We start from the raw sequence: 9908 nt of genomic DNA on the forward strand, positions 1-9908 counted from the left end.
AGATGGATAGAGACCAGATGGATAGAGACCAGGGAGAGATGGATAGAGACCAGATGGATAGAGACAGGGAGAGATGGATAGAGACCAGATGGATAGAGACCAGGGAGAGATGAATAGAGACCAGATGGATAGAGACAGGGAGAGATGGATAGAGACCAGATGGATAGAGACAGGGAGAGATGGGTAGAGGCCAGATGGGTAGAGGCCAGGGAGAGATGGATAGAGACCAGATGGATAGAGACAGGGAGAGATGGGTAGAGGCCAGATGGGTAGAGGCCAGGGAGAGATGGATAGAGACAGGGAGAGATGGGTAGAGGCCAGATGGGTAGAGGCCAGGGAGAGATGGATAGAGACCAGGGAGAGATGGAGAGGGATGTGTAGAGCTGCAGAGGAGCTCACAGGTTGGTCTCCCTCCTATCTTTACTAGGGGAAGGTTTAGGGGGATCCTTGGCGGTGACAGCTTTCCCGTTCTTGGCTTCGACCGCCACCACTGGCTCTGCTGCTGCAGGGGAAACCACTGCACCAATGGAACGTTTGGTCTGCTCCTCGCTCCTCGCCTCGGGGTTAGCTGTATGGGCGGAGCCTGTTCTGCTGGAGGTGGGAGCTGTCAGCTCCTGTAGCTTGTGGGTCTGGAGGAGGCGGAGCTGAACGCGCAGTTCCCAAGATGGCTTCCTGCTCCTCATGGATGGCCTGGTTGGAAGTGGGTGTTCTTGTTCTGGAGAATGGGCGAGATGGAGACACAAGAGAGAGACCGTTCAGACAGACAGAGACAGAGAGAGGGAGAGAGACAGAAAGAGAGAGACAGACAGAGAGAGAGACAGACAAAGAGAGAGAGAGGAGAAAGAGAGACAGACAGACAAAGAGAGGGAGACAGCAACAAGAAGGAAAACTAGATGACACAGAATAAAGCACTAAGTACATCCAGAGCTCAGACATCCCCCCGCTCTCTCTTCTCCCCCTCAGAATCTCTCACCTCAGTTCTTCGTTCTGTTTGTGCAGCTCTTCAGGATCATCTGTAGTTCCTCCTCGTCTTCGCTCTCACTCTCGCTGTCTGAAGAGTACTCCTCTGTCTCACTGCGACCCTGTTGACGACTATAGACACAGGGAGAGGAGAGCTTAACTTATATTCACCAGTGGACAAAATATTAAGAAATCCTTCCTAATATTGAGTTGCCGCCCTTCCCCCTCAGAACAGCCTCAATTCATCAGGTCATGAACTCTACAATGTGTTGAAAGCGTCTCCACAGGGATGCTGGTCCGTGTTGACTCCAATGTTTCCCACAGTTGCGTCCAGTTGGGTGGTGGAACATTCTGGATACACACACTTCCATGGTGCAGTCTATACCAGTTGTACTGACGCGTGTGACAAACAACATGTGAACTATGAATATATCAAAATGATATTTTACATGGATAGAATGTTTCGTCTTTGTAACACAAAACACACCCATGGATGTTAGGTTGATTAATGTATAGTAACCGGAAGGTTGCAAGTTCAAATCCCCGAGCTGACAAGGTACAAATCTGTCGTTCTGCCCCTGAACAGGCTGTTAACCCACTGTTCCCAGGCCGTCATTGAAAATAGGAATTTGTTCTTAACTGACTTGCCTAGTTAAATAAGGGTAAAAAAAAACATTTAAAAAATCTACACTCACAATGTTTGTTCAAGTCCTGGGATTTGTCGAACAGTAGACATTTGTATTTATTTAATCTTTATTTAACTAGGCAAGTCAGTTAAGAACAAATTCCTATTTTCAATGACGGCCGAGGAACAGTGGGGTTATCTGCCTTGTTCAGGGGCAGAACAACAGATTTGTAACAGGATAGCTGAGCTGACTCAAGATTGTAAAATCTACACTTTATAAAAATAAATGTAAAGTGTTGGTCTCCTGTTAGTGAGCATTTCTCCTATGATAATCCATCCACCTGTTCAGACCGGTGACCTCCTGCAGGTCACGTCAGTCAGAGCTGTGACCTCCTGCAGGTCACGTCAGTCAGAAGCTGTGACCTCCTGCAGGTCACGTCAGTCAGAGCTGTGACCTCCTGCAGGTCACGCCAGTTCAGGAGCTGTGACCTCCTGCAGGTCACGTCAGTCAGAGCTGTGACCTCCTGCAGGTCACGTCAGTCAGAGGCTGTGACCTCCAGCAGGTCACGTCAGTCAGAGCTGTGACCTCCTGCAGGTCACGTCAGTCAGAGCCGTGACCTCCTGCAGGTCACGTCAGTCAGAGCTGTGACCTCCTGCAGGTCACGTCAGTCAGAGCTGTGACCTCCAGCAGGTCACGTCGAGTCAGAGCTGTGACCTCCTGCAGGTCACGTCAGTCAGAGCTGTGACCTCCAGCAGGTCACGTCAGTCAGAGCTGTGACCTCCAGCAGGTCACGTCAGTCAGAGCTGTGACCTCCAGCAGGTCACGTCAGTCAGAGCTGTGACCTCCTGCAGGTCACGTCAGTCAGAGCTGTGACCTCCAGCAGGTCACGTCAGTCAGAGTCAGAGCTGTGACCTCCTGCAGGTCACGTCAGTCAGAGCTGTGACCTCCTGCAGGTCACGTCAGTCAGAGCTGTGACCTCCTGCAGGTCACGTCAGTCAGAGCTGTGACCTCCTGCAGGTCACGTCAGTCAGAGCTGTGACCTCCAGCAGGTCACGCCAGTCAGAGCTGTGACCTCCTGCAGGTCACGTCAGTCAGAGCTGTGACCTCCTGCAGGTCACGTCAGTCAGAGCTGTGACCTCCTGCAGGTCACGTCAGTCAGAGCTGTGACCTCCAGCAGGTCACGCCAGTCAGAGCTGTGACCTCTAGCAGGTCACGTCAGTCAGAGCTGTGACCTCCAGCAGGTCACGTCAGTCAGAGCTGTGACCTCCAGCAGGTCACGTCAGTCAGAGCTGTGACCTCCTGCAGGTCACGCCAGTCAGAGCTGTGACCTCCAGCAGGTCACGTCAGTCAGAGCTGTGACCTCCAGCAGGTCACGTCAGTCAGGCTGTGACCTCCAGCAGGTCACGTCAGTCAGAGCTGTGACCTCCTGCAGGTCACGTCAGTCAGAGCTGTGACCTCCAGCAGGTCACGTCAGTCAGAGCTGTGACCTCCAGCAGGTCACGTCAGTCAGAGCTGTGACCTCCTGCAGGTCACGTCAGTCAGAGCTGTGACCTCCTGCAGGTCACGTCAGTCAGAGCTGTGACCTCCTGCAGGTCACGTCAGTCAGAGCTGTGACCTCCTGCAGGTCACGTCAGTCAGAGCTGTGACCTCCTGCAGGTCACGTCAGTCAGAGCTGTGACCTCCTGCAGGTCACGTCAGTCAGAGCTGTGACCTCCTGCAGGTCACGTCAGTCAGAGCTGTGACCTCTAGCAGGTCACGTCAGTCAGAGCTGTGACCTCCTGCAGGTCACGTCAGTCAGAGCTGTGACCTCCTGCAGGTCACGTCAGTCAGAGCTGTGACCTCCTGCAGGTCACGTCAGTCAGAGCTGTGACCTCCTAGCAGGTCACGTCAGTCAGAGCTGTGACCTCCAGCAGGTCACGTCAGTCAGAGCTGTGACATCCAGCCCAGGTCACGCGTCAGTCAGAGCTGTGACCTCCAGCAGGTCACGTCAGTCAGAGCTGTGACCTCCAGCCAGGTCACGTCAGTCAGGCTGTGACCTCCTGCAGGTCACGTCAGTCAGAGCTGTGACCTCCTGCAGGTCACGTCAGTCAGAACTGTGACCTCCTGCAGGTCACGTCAGTCAGAGAGCTGTGACCTCTAACAGGTCACGTCAGTTAGAGTTCAGCCTCTGTATGTCAGCGATCTCGGCCCTCAGTCTCTCGATCTCCTCCTTCTCTGTAGCGATCTGTCTCCTCAACACCCTGCTCCAGAGATATCAGCTCCTCCTGCTCTGTCAGGATCTCATTCTCCTGTAGGGGAGGCAGGGGAGAGAGGGGGAGGCAGGGGGAGAGAGGGGGCAGGGGAAGAGGGGGAGGCAGGGCAAGGAGGCAGGGCAGAGGGGAGGCAGGGCAGAGGGGGGAGGCAGGGCAGAGGGGAGGAGGGGAGGCAGGGAGGGGAGGAAGGCAGGGAGGGGAGAGGAGGGGAGGGGAGGCAGGGAGGGGAGAGGGAGACGGGAGGGGAGAGGGAGGCAGGAGGGAGAGGGAAGGCAGGGGAGGGGAGAGGGAGGGGAGAGGAGGCAGGGAGAGAGGAGGGAGAGGGGGAGGAGGGGGGAGAGGGGGAGGGAGGAGGAGAGGAAGGCAGGGAGGGGAGAGGGAGGGAGAGGGAGGCAGGGGATGGGAGAGGAAGGCAGGGAGGGAGAGGGAGGCAGGGAGGGGAGAGGGGGGAGGCAGGGAGGAGAGGGAGGCAGGGAGGGGAGAGGGAGGCAGGGAGGGGAGAGGAAGGCAGGGGAGAGGGGAGGGAGGGGAGAGGGAGGCAGGGAGGGAGAGGGGAGGCAGGGAGGGGGAGAGGGAGGCAGGGAGGGGAGAGGGAGGCAGGGAGGGAGAGGAAGGCAGGGGGGAGAGGGAGGCAGGGGAGAGGAGAGGCAGGGGAGAGGGAGAGGCAGGGGAGAGGCAGGCAGGGAGTGGAGAGGGGAGGCAGGGAGGGGGGGAGGAGGCAGGCAGGGGGAGAGGGGGAGGCAGGGAGGGGAGAGGGAGGCAGGGGGAGAGGGAGGCAGGGAGGGAGAGGGGGAGGCAGGGAGGGGAGAGGAAGGCAGGGAGGAGGAGGGGAAGGCAGGCAGGGAGAGGAAGGCAGGGGAGGGAGAGGAAGGCAGGCAGGGGAGAGGAGGCAGGGAGGGAGAGGCAGGCAGGGAGAGGAGAGGGAGGCAGGGAGGGAGAGGGAGGCAGGCAGGGAGAGGGAGGCAGGCAGGGGGAGAGGGAGGCAGGCAGGGAGAGGCAGGCAGGAGAGGAGGGAGGCAGGCAGGAGAGGCAGGCAGGCAGGAGGGAGGAGGCAGGCAGGGAGGGAGAGGAAGGCAGGCAGGGAGGGGAGGCAGGCAGGCAGGGAGGGAGAGGAAGGCAGGCAGGGAGGGGGAGGCGAGGGAGGGAGGGGAGGAGAGGCGGGGAGGCGGGAGGGAGAGGCAGGCAGGAGGCAGGGAGGGAGGTAGGCGGGGAGGGAGGCAGGCAGGGGGAGGCAGGGAGGGAGAGGCAGGCAGGGGAGGCAGGAGGGGAGGAGGCAGGCAGGGAGGCAGGGAGGGAGAGGCAGGCAGGGGAAGGAGGGAGGGAGGCAGGCAGGGAGGGGAGGGAGGGGAGGGAGGCAGGGAGGAGGGGGAGGCAGGGAGGGAGGGAGGCAGGGAGGGGAGAGGGAGGGGGAGAGGGGAGGCAGGGATGGGAGAGGAAGGCAGGGAGGGAGAGGGAGGCAGGGAGGGGAGAGGGAGGCAGGGAGGGAGAGGGAGGCAGGGGAGGGAGAGGAAGGCAGGGAGGGGGAGTGGAAGGCAGGAGGGAGAGGAGGCAGGGAGAGGAGAGAGGAAGGCAGGGAGAGGGAGAGGCAGGCAGGCAGGGAGAGGCAGGCAGGCAGGAGGAGGGAGGCAGGAGGGGAGAGGTAGGGAGGGAGAGGAAGGCAGGGAGGGGAGAGGGAGGAAGGCAGGCAGGGGGAGAGGAAGGCAGGCAGGGGGAGAGGGAGGCAGGGAGGGAGGTAGGGAGGCAGGAGGGGGAGGCAGGCAGGCAGGGAGGGAGGCAGGCAGGCAGGGAGGGGAGAGGCAGGCAGGCAGGGAGGGAGGTAGGCAGGCAGGCAGGCAGGCAGGGAGGGGAGGGAGGGAGGAGGGAGGCAGGCAGGGGAGGCAGGGAGGGGAGAGGCAGGCAGGGGGAGGCAGGGAGGGGGGAGGCAGGCAGGGAGGGGGGAGGCAGGGAGGAGGCAGGCAGGCAGGGAGGGGAGGCAGGGAGTGGAGAGGGAGGCAGGGAGGGAGAGGGAGAGGCAGGCAGGGAGGGAGAGGGAGGCAGGGAGGGAGAGGGAGGCAGGGAGGGAGAGGTAGGGAGGCCTCCAAGAGGGAAGGCAGGGAGGGAGGCAGGCAGGGAGGAGGGAGAGGAGGGGAGGCAAGGGGAGAGGAAGGCAGGCAGGGGAGAGGAAGGCAGGCAGGGGAGAGGAAGCCTCCAGGCAGGGGAGAGGGAGGCAGGCAGGGAGAGGAGGCAGGGAGGGAGAGGAGGCAGGGAGGGAGGAGGCAGGCAGGCAGGGAGGGGGAGGCAGGCAGGCAGGGAGGGAGAGGCAGGCAGGCAGGGAGGAGAGGCAGGCAGGGGAGGCAGGGAGGGGAGGCAGGGAGGGGAGAGGCAGGCAGGGGAGGCAGGGAGGGGAGAGGCAGGCAGGGGAGGCAGGGAGGAGAGGCAGGCAGGGGAGGAGGCAGGGAGGGGGAGGCAGGCAGGGAGGGGAGGCAGGGAGGGGAGGCAGGGGGAGGCAGGGAGGGGAGGCAGGCAGGGGAGGCAGGGAGGGGAGAGGCAGGCAGGGGAGGCAGGGAGGGGAGAGGCAGGCAGGGGAGGCAGGGAGGGGAGAGGCAGGCAGGGAGGGGAGAGAAAAAAAGCACTATTCAGCATAAATCAGCAGATCATTTCCATAATGTCCATGTTTGTGTGGTTCCCTGTGTGGTACCCTGTGTGTCACCGTGTGTGTCACCCTGTGTGGTACCCTGTGTGGTACCCTGTGTGTCACCCTGTGTGTCACCCTGTGTGGTACCCTGTGTGGTACCCTGTGTGTCACCCTGTGTGGTACCCTGTGTGTCACCCTGTGTGTCACCCTGTGTGTCACCCTGTGTGTCACCCTGTGTGGTACCCTGTGTGTTACCCTGTGTGTCACCCTGTGTGTCACCCTGTGGTACACCCTGTGGTACCCTGTGTGTCACCCTGTGTGTCACCCTGTGGTACCCTGTGTGGTACCCTGTGGTACCCTGTGTGGTACCCTGTGTCACCCTGTGTGGTACCCTGTGGTACCCTGTGTGGTACCCTGTGTGTTACCCTGTGTCACCCTGTGTGTCACCCTGTGTGTCACCCTGTGTCACCCTGTGTGTCACCCTGTGTGTCACCCTGTGTGGTACCCTGTGTGTTACCCTGTGTTACCCTGTGTGGTACCCTGTAGTACCCTGTGTAGTACCCTGTGTGTCACTGTGTGTCACCCTGTGGTACCCTGTGTGTTACCCTGTGTGTCACCCTGTGTGATACCCTGTGTGGTACCCTGTGTGGTACCCTGTGTGTCACCCTGTGGTACCCTGTGTGTCACCCTGTGTGTCACCCTGTGTGGTACCCTGTGTGTCACCCTGTGTGTCACCCTGTGTGGTACCCTGTGTGTGGTACCCTGTGTGTGGTACCCTGTGTGTGGTGCCCTGTGTGTCACCCTGTGTGTCACCCTGTGTGTCACCCTGTGTGTCACCCTGTGTGTCACCCTGTGGTACCCTGTGTGACACCCTGTGTGTCACCCTGTGTGTCACCCTGTGTGTCACCCTGTGTCACCCTGTGTGTCACCCTGTGTGGTACCCTGTGTCACCCCTGTGTGGTACCCTGTGTGTCACCCTGTGTGTCACCCTGTGTGGTACCCTGTGTACCCTGTGTGTCACCCTGTGGTACCCTGTGTGGTACCCTGTGTGGTACCCTGTGTGGTACCCTGTGTGTCACCCTGTGTGTTACCCTGTGTCACCCTGTGTCACCCTGTGTAGTACCCTGTGTGGTACCCTGGGTACCCTGTGTGTCACCCTGTGGTGTTACCCTGTGTGTCACCCTGTGTGGTACCCTGTGTGTTACCCTGTGTGTCACCCTGTGGTACCCTGTGTCACCCTGTGTGGTACCCTGTGTGGTACCCTGTGTGTCACCCTGTGGTACCCTGTGTGGTACCCTGTGTGGTACCCTGTGTCACCCTGTGTGTCACCCTGTGTGTTACCCTGTGTTACCCTGTGTGGTACCCTGTGTGGTACCCTGTGTGGTACCCTGTGTGGTACCCTGTGGGTGCCCTGTGTGTCACCCTGTGTGGTACCCTGTGGTACCCTGTGGTACCCTGTGTGTCACCCTGTGTGTTACCCTGTGTGTCACCCTGTCACCCTGTGTGGTACCCTGTGGTACCCTGTGTGTGCCCTGTGTGTCACCCTGTGTTACCCTGTGTGTCACCCTGTGTGGTACCCTGTGTGTTACCCCTGTGTGTCACCCTGTGGTACCCTGTGTGGTACCCTGTGTGGTACCCTGTGTGGTGCCCTGTGTGGTACCCTGTGTGTCACCTGTGTGTTACCCTGTGTTACCCTGTGTGGTACCCTGTGTGTGGTGCCTGTGTGGTACCCTGTGTGTCACCCTGTGTGTGCCCTGTGTGGTACCCTATGTGTTACCCTGTGTGTCACCCTGTGTTACCCTGTGTGTCACCCTGTGAGCACCTGTGTGTCACCCTGTGTGTCACCCTGTGTAGTACCCTGTGTAGGTCACCCTGTGTGTCACCCTGTGTGGTCACCCTGTGTTACCCTGTGTGGTACCCTGTGTGTGTTACCCTGTGTGGTACCCTGTGTGGTACCCTGTGTGTGGTACCTGTGTGTTACCCTGTGTGTCACCCTGTGTCACCCTGTGTGGTACCCTGTGTGGTACCCTGTGTGGTACCCTGTGTGTCACCCTGTGTGGTCACCCTGTGTGTCACCCTGTGTGGTCACCCTGTGTTACCCTGTGTGTTACCCTGTGGTACCCTGTGTGGTACCCCTGTGTGTCACCCTGTGGGTCACCCTGTGGTACCCTGCTGGTACCCTGTGTAATCACCCTGTGTCACCCTGTGTGGTACCCTGTGTGGTACCCTGTGTCACCCTGTGTGTCACCCTGTGTGTCACCCTGTGTGGTACCCTGTGTGGTACCCTGTGTTACCCTGTGTGTTACCCTGTGGTACCCGTGTGTTACCCTGTGTGGTACCCTGTGGTACCCGTGTGGTACCCTGTGTGTGGTACCCTGTGTGGTACCCTGTGTGGTGCCCTGTGTGGTACCCTGTGTGGTACCCTGTGTTACCCTGTGGTACCCTGTGTGGTACCCTGTGTGTTACCCTGTGTGTTACCCTGTGTTACCTGTGCCAGCAGTATGTTGACCACTTCTTCTTCATTCTCAGTCATCTCTTCTTTAGAAACGTCTTCTTTAGAGGCTGGCTATCTCCTGGGCGATCTTAGTCTCACACTCCTGGACACACACACACACACGTCAGAGAGGCTGGCTATCTCCTGGGCGATCTTAGTCTCACACTCCTGGACACACACACACACACACGTCAGAGAGGCTGGCTATCTCCTGGGCGATCTTAGTCTCACACTCCTGGACACACACACACACACACGTTAGAGAGGCTGGCTATCTCCTGGGCGATCTTAGTCTCACACTCCTGGACACACACACACACACACACGTTAGAGAGATCGCATCTCAAACACTCCTGGGAGGTACATATTTCGTTACAGTACAGCCTTATTCTAAAATGGATTAAAAAATGTTTTCCCCCTCCCCCTGTCTACACACAATACCCCATAATGACATCACAATAGCCCATAATGACATCACAATAGCCCATAATGACATCACAATACCCCATGGACCGGAGTCTGTACGGGACTCTGTACGGGACTCTGTACGGGACTCTGTACGGGACTCTGTACGGGACTCTGTACGGGACTCTGTACGGGAGTTGCAGCAATGGGACAAGACTGAAACTCCAAGTGGGCTGTCATGTGCCTTTTACTGAGGAGTGGCTTCCATCTGGCCACTCTACCATAAAGGCCTGATTGGTGGAGTGCTGCAGAGATGGTTGTCCTTCTGGAAGGTTCTCCCATCTCCACAGAGGAACTCTCTCCTCTTGAGTGGTTCCAAACTTCTTCCATTTAAGAATGGAGGCCACTGTGTTCTTGAAGAACCTTCAATGGTGCAGAAATGTTTTGGTGCCCTTCCCCAGATCTGTGCCTCAAGGCAATCCTGTCTCGGAGCTCTACGGACAACTCCTTCGACCTCGTGGCTTGGTTTTTGCTCTGACCTTATATAGACAGGTGTG

At 58.9% G+C, this 9908-nt stretch overlaps 1 long non-coding RNA gene across 1 annotated transcript; it reads right to left on the reverse strand.

Moving 5' to 3' along the window:
* Positions 1-981: 981 nt before the first annotated feature.
* LOC135537221 (uncharacterized) lies at positions 982-9046 on the reverse strand. The gene is made up of 3 exons (XR_010455148.1): positions 8941-9046; positions 3752-3874; positions 982-1092 (listed from the first exon to the last, which is right to left on the reverse strand). It is a non-coding gene; the product is annotated as an uncharacterized LOC135537221 (long non-coding RNA).
* Positions 9047-9908: the final 862 nt, after the last annotated feature.

The sequence above is a fragment of the Oncorhynchus masou genome, unplaced genomic scaffold (assembly GCF_036934945.1).
Source record: "Oncorhynchus masou masou isolate Uvic2021 unplaced genomic scaffold, UVic_Omas_1.1 unplaced_scaffold_7268, whole genome shotgun sequence".
NCBI lineage: Eukaryota > Metazoa > Chordata > Actinopteri > Salmoniformes > Salmonidae > Oncorhynchus > Oncorhynchus masou.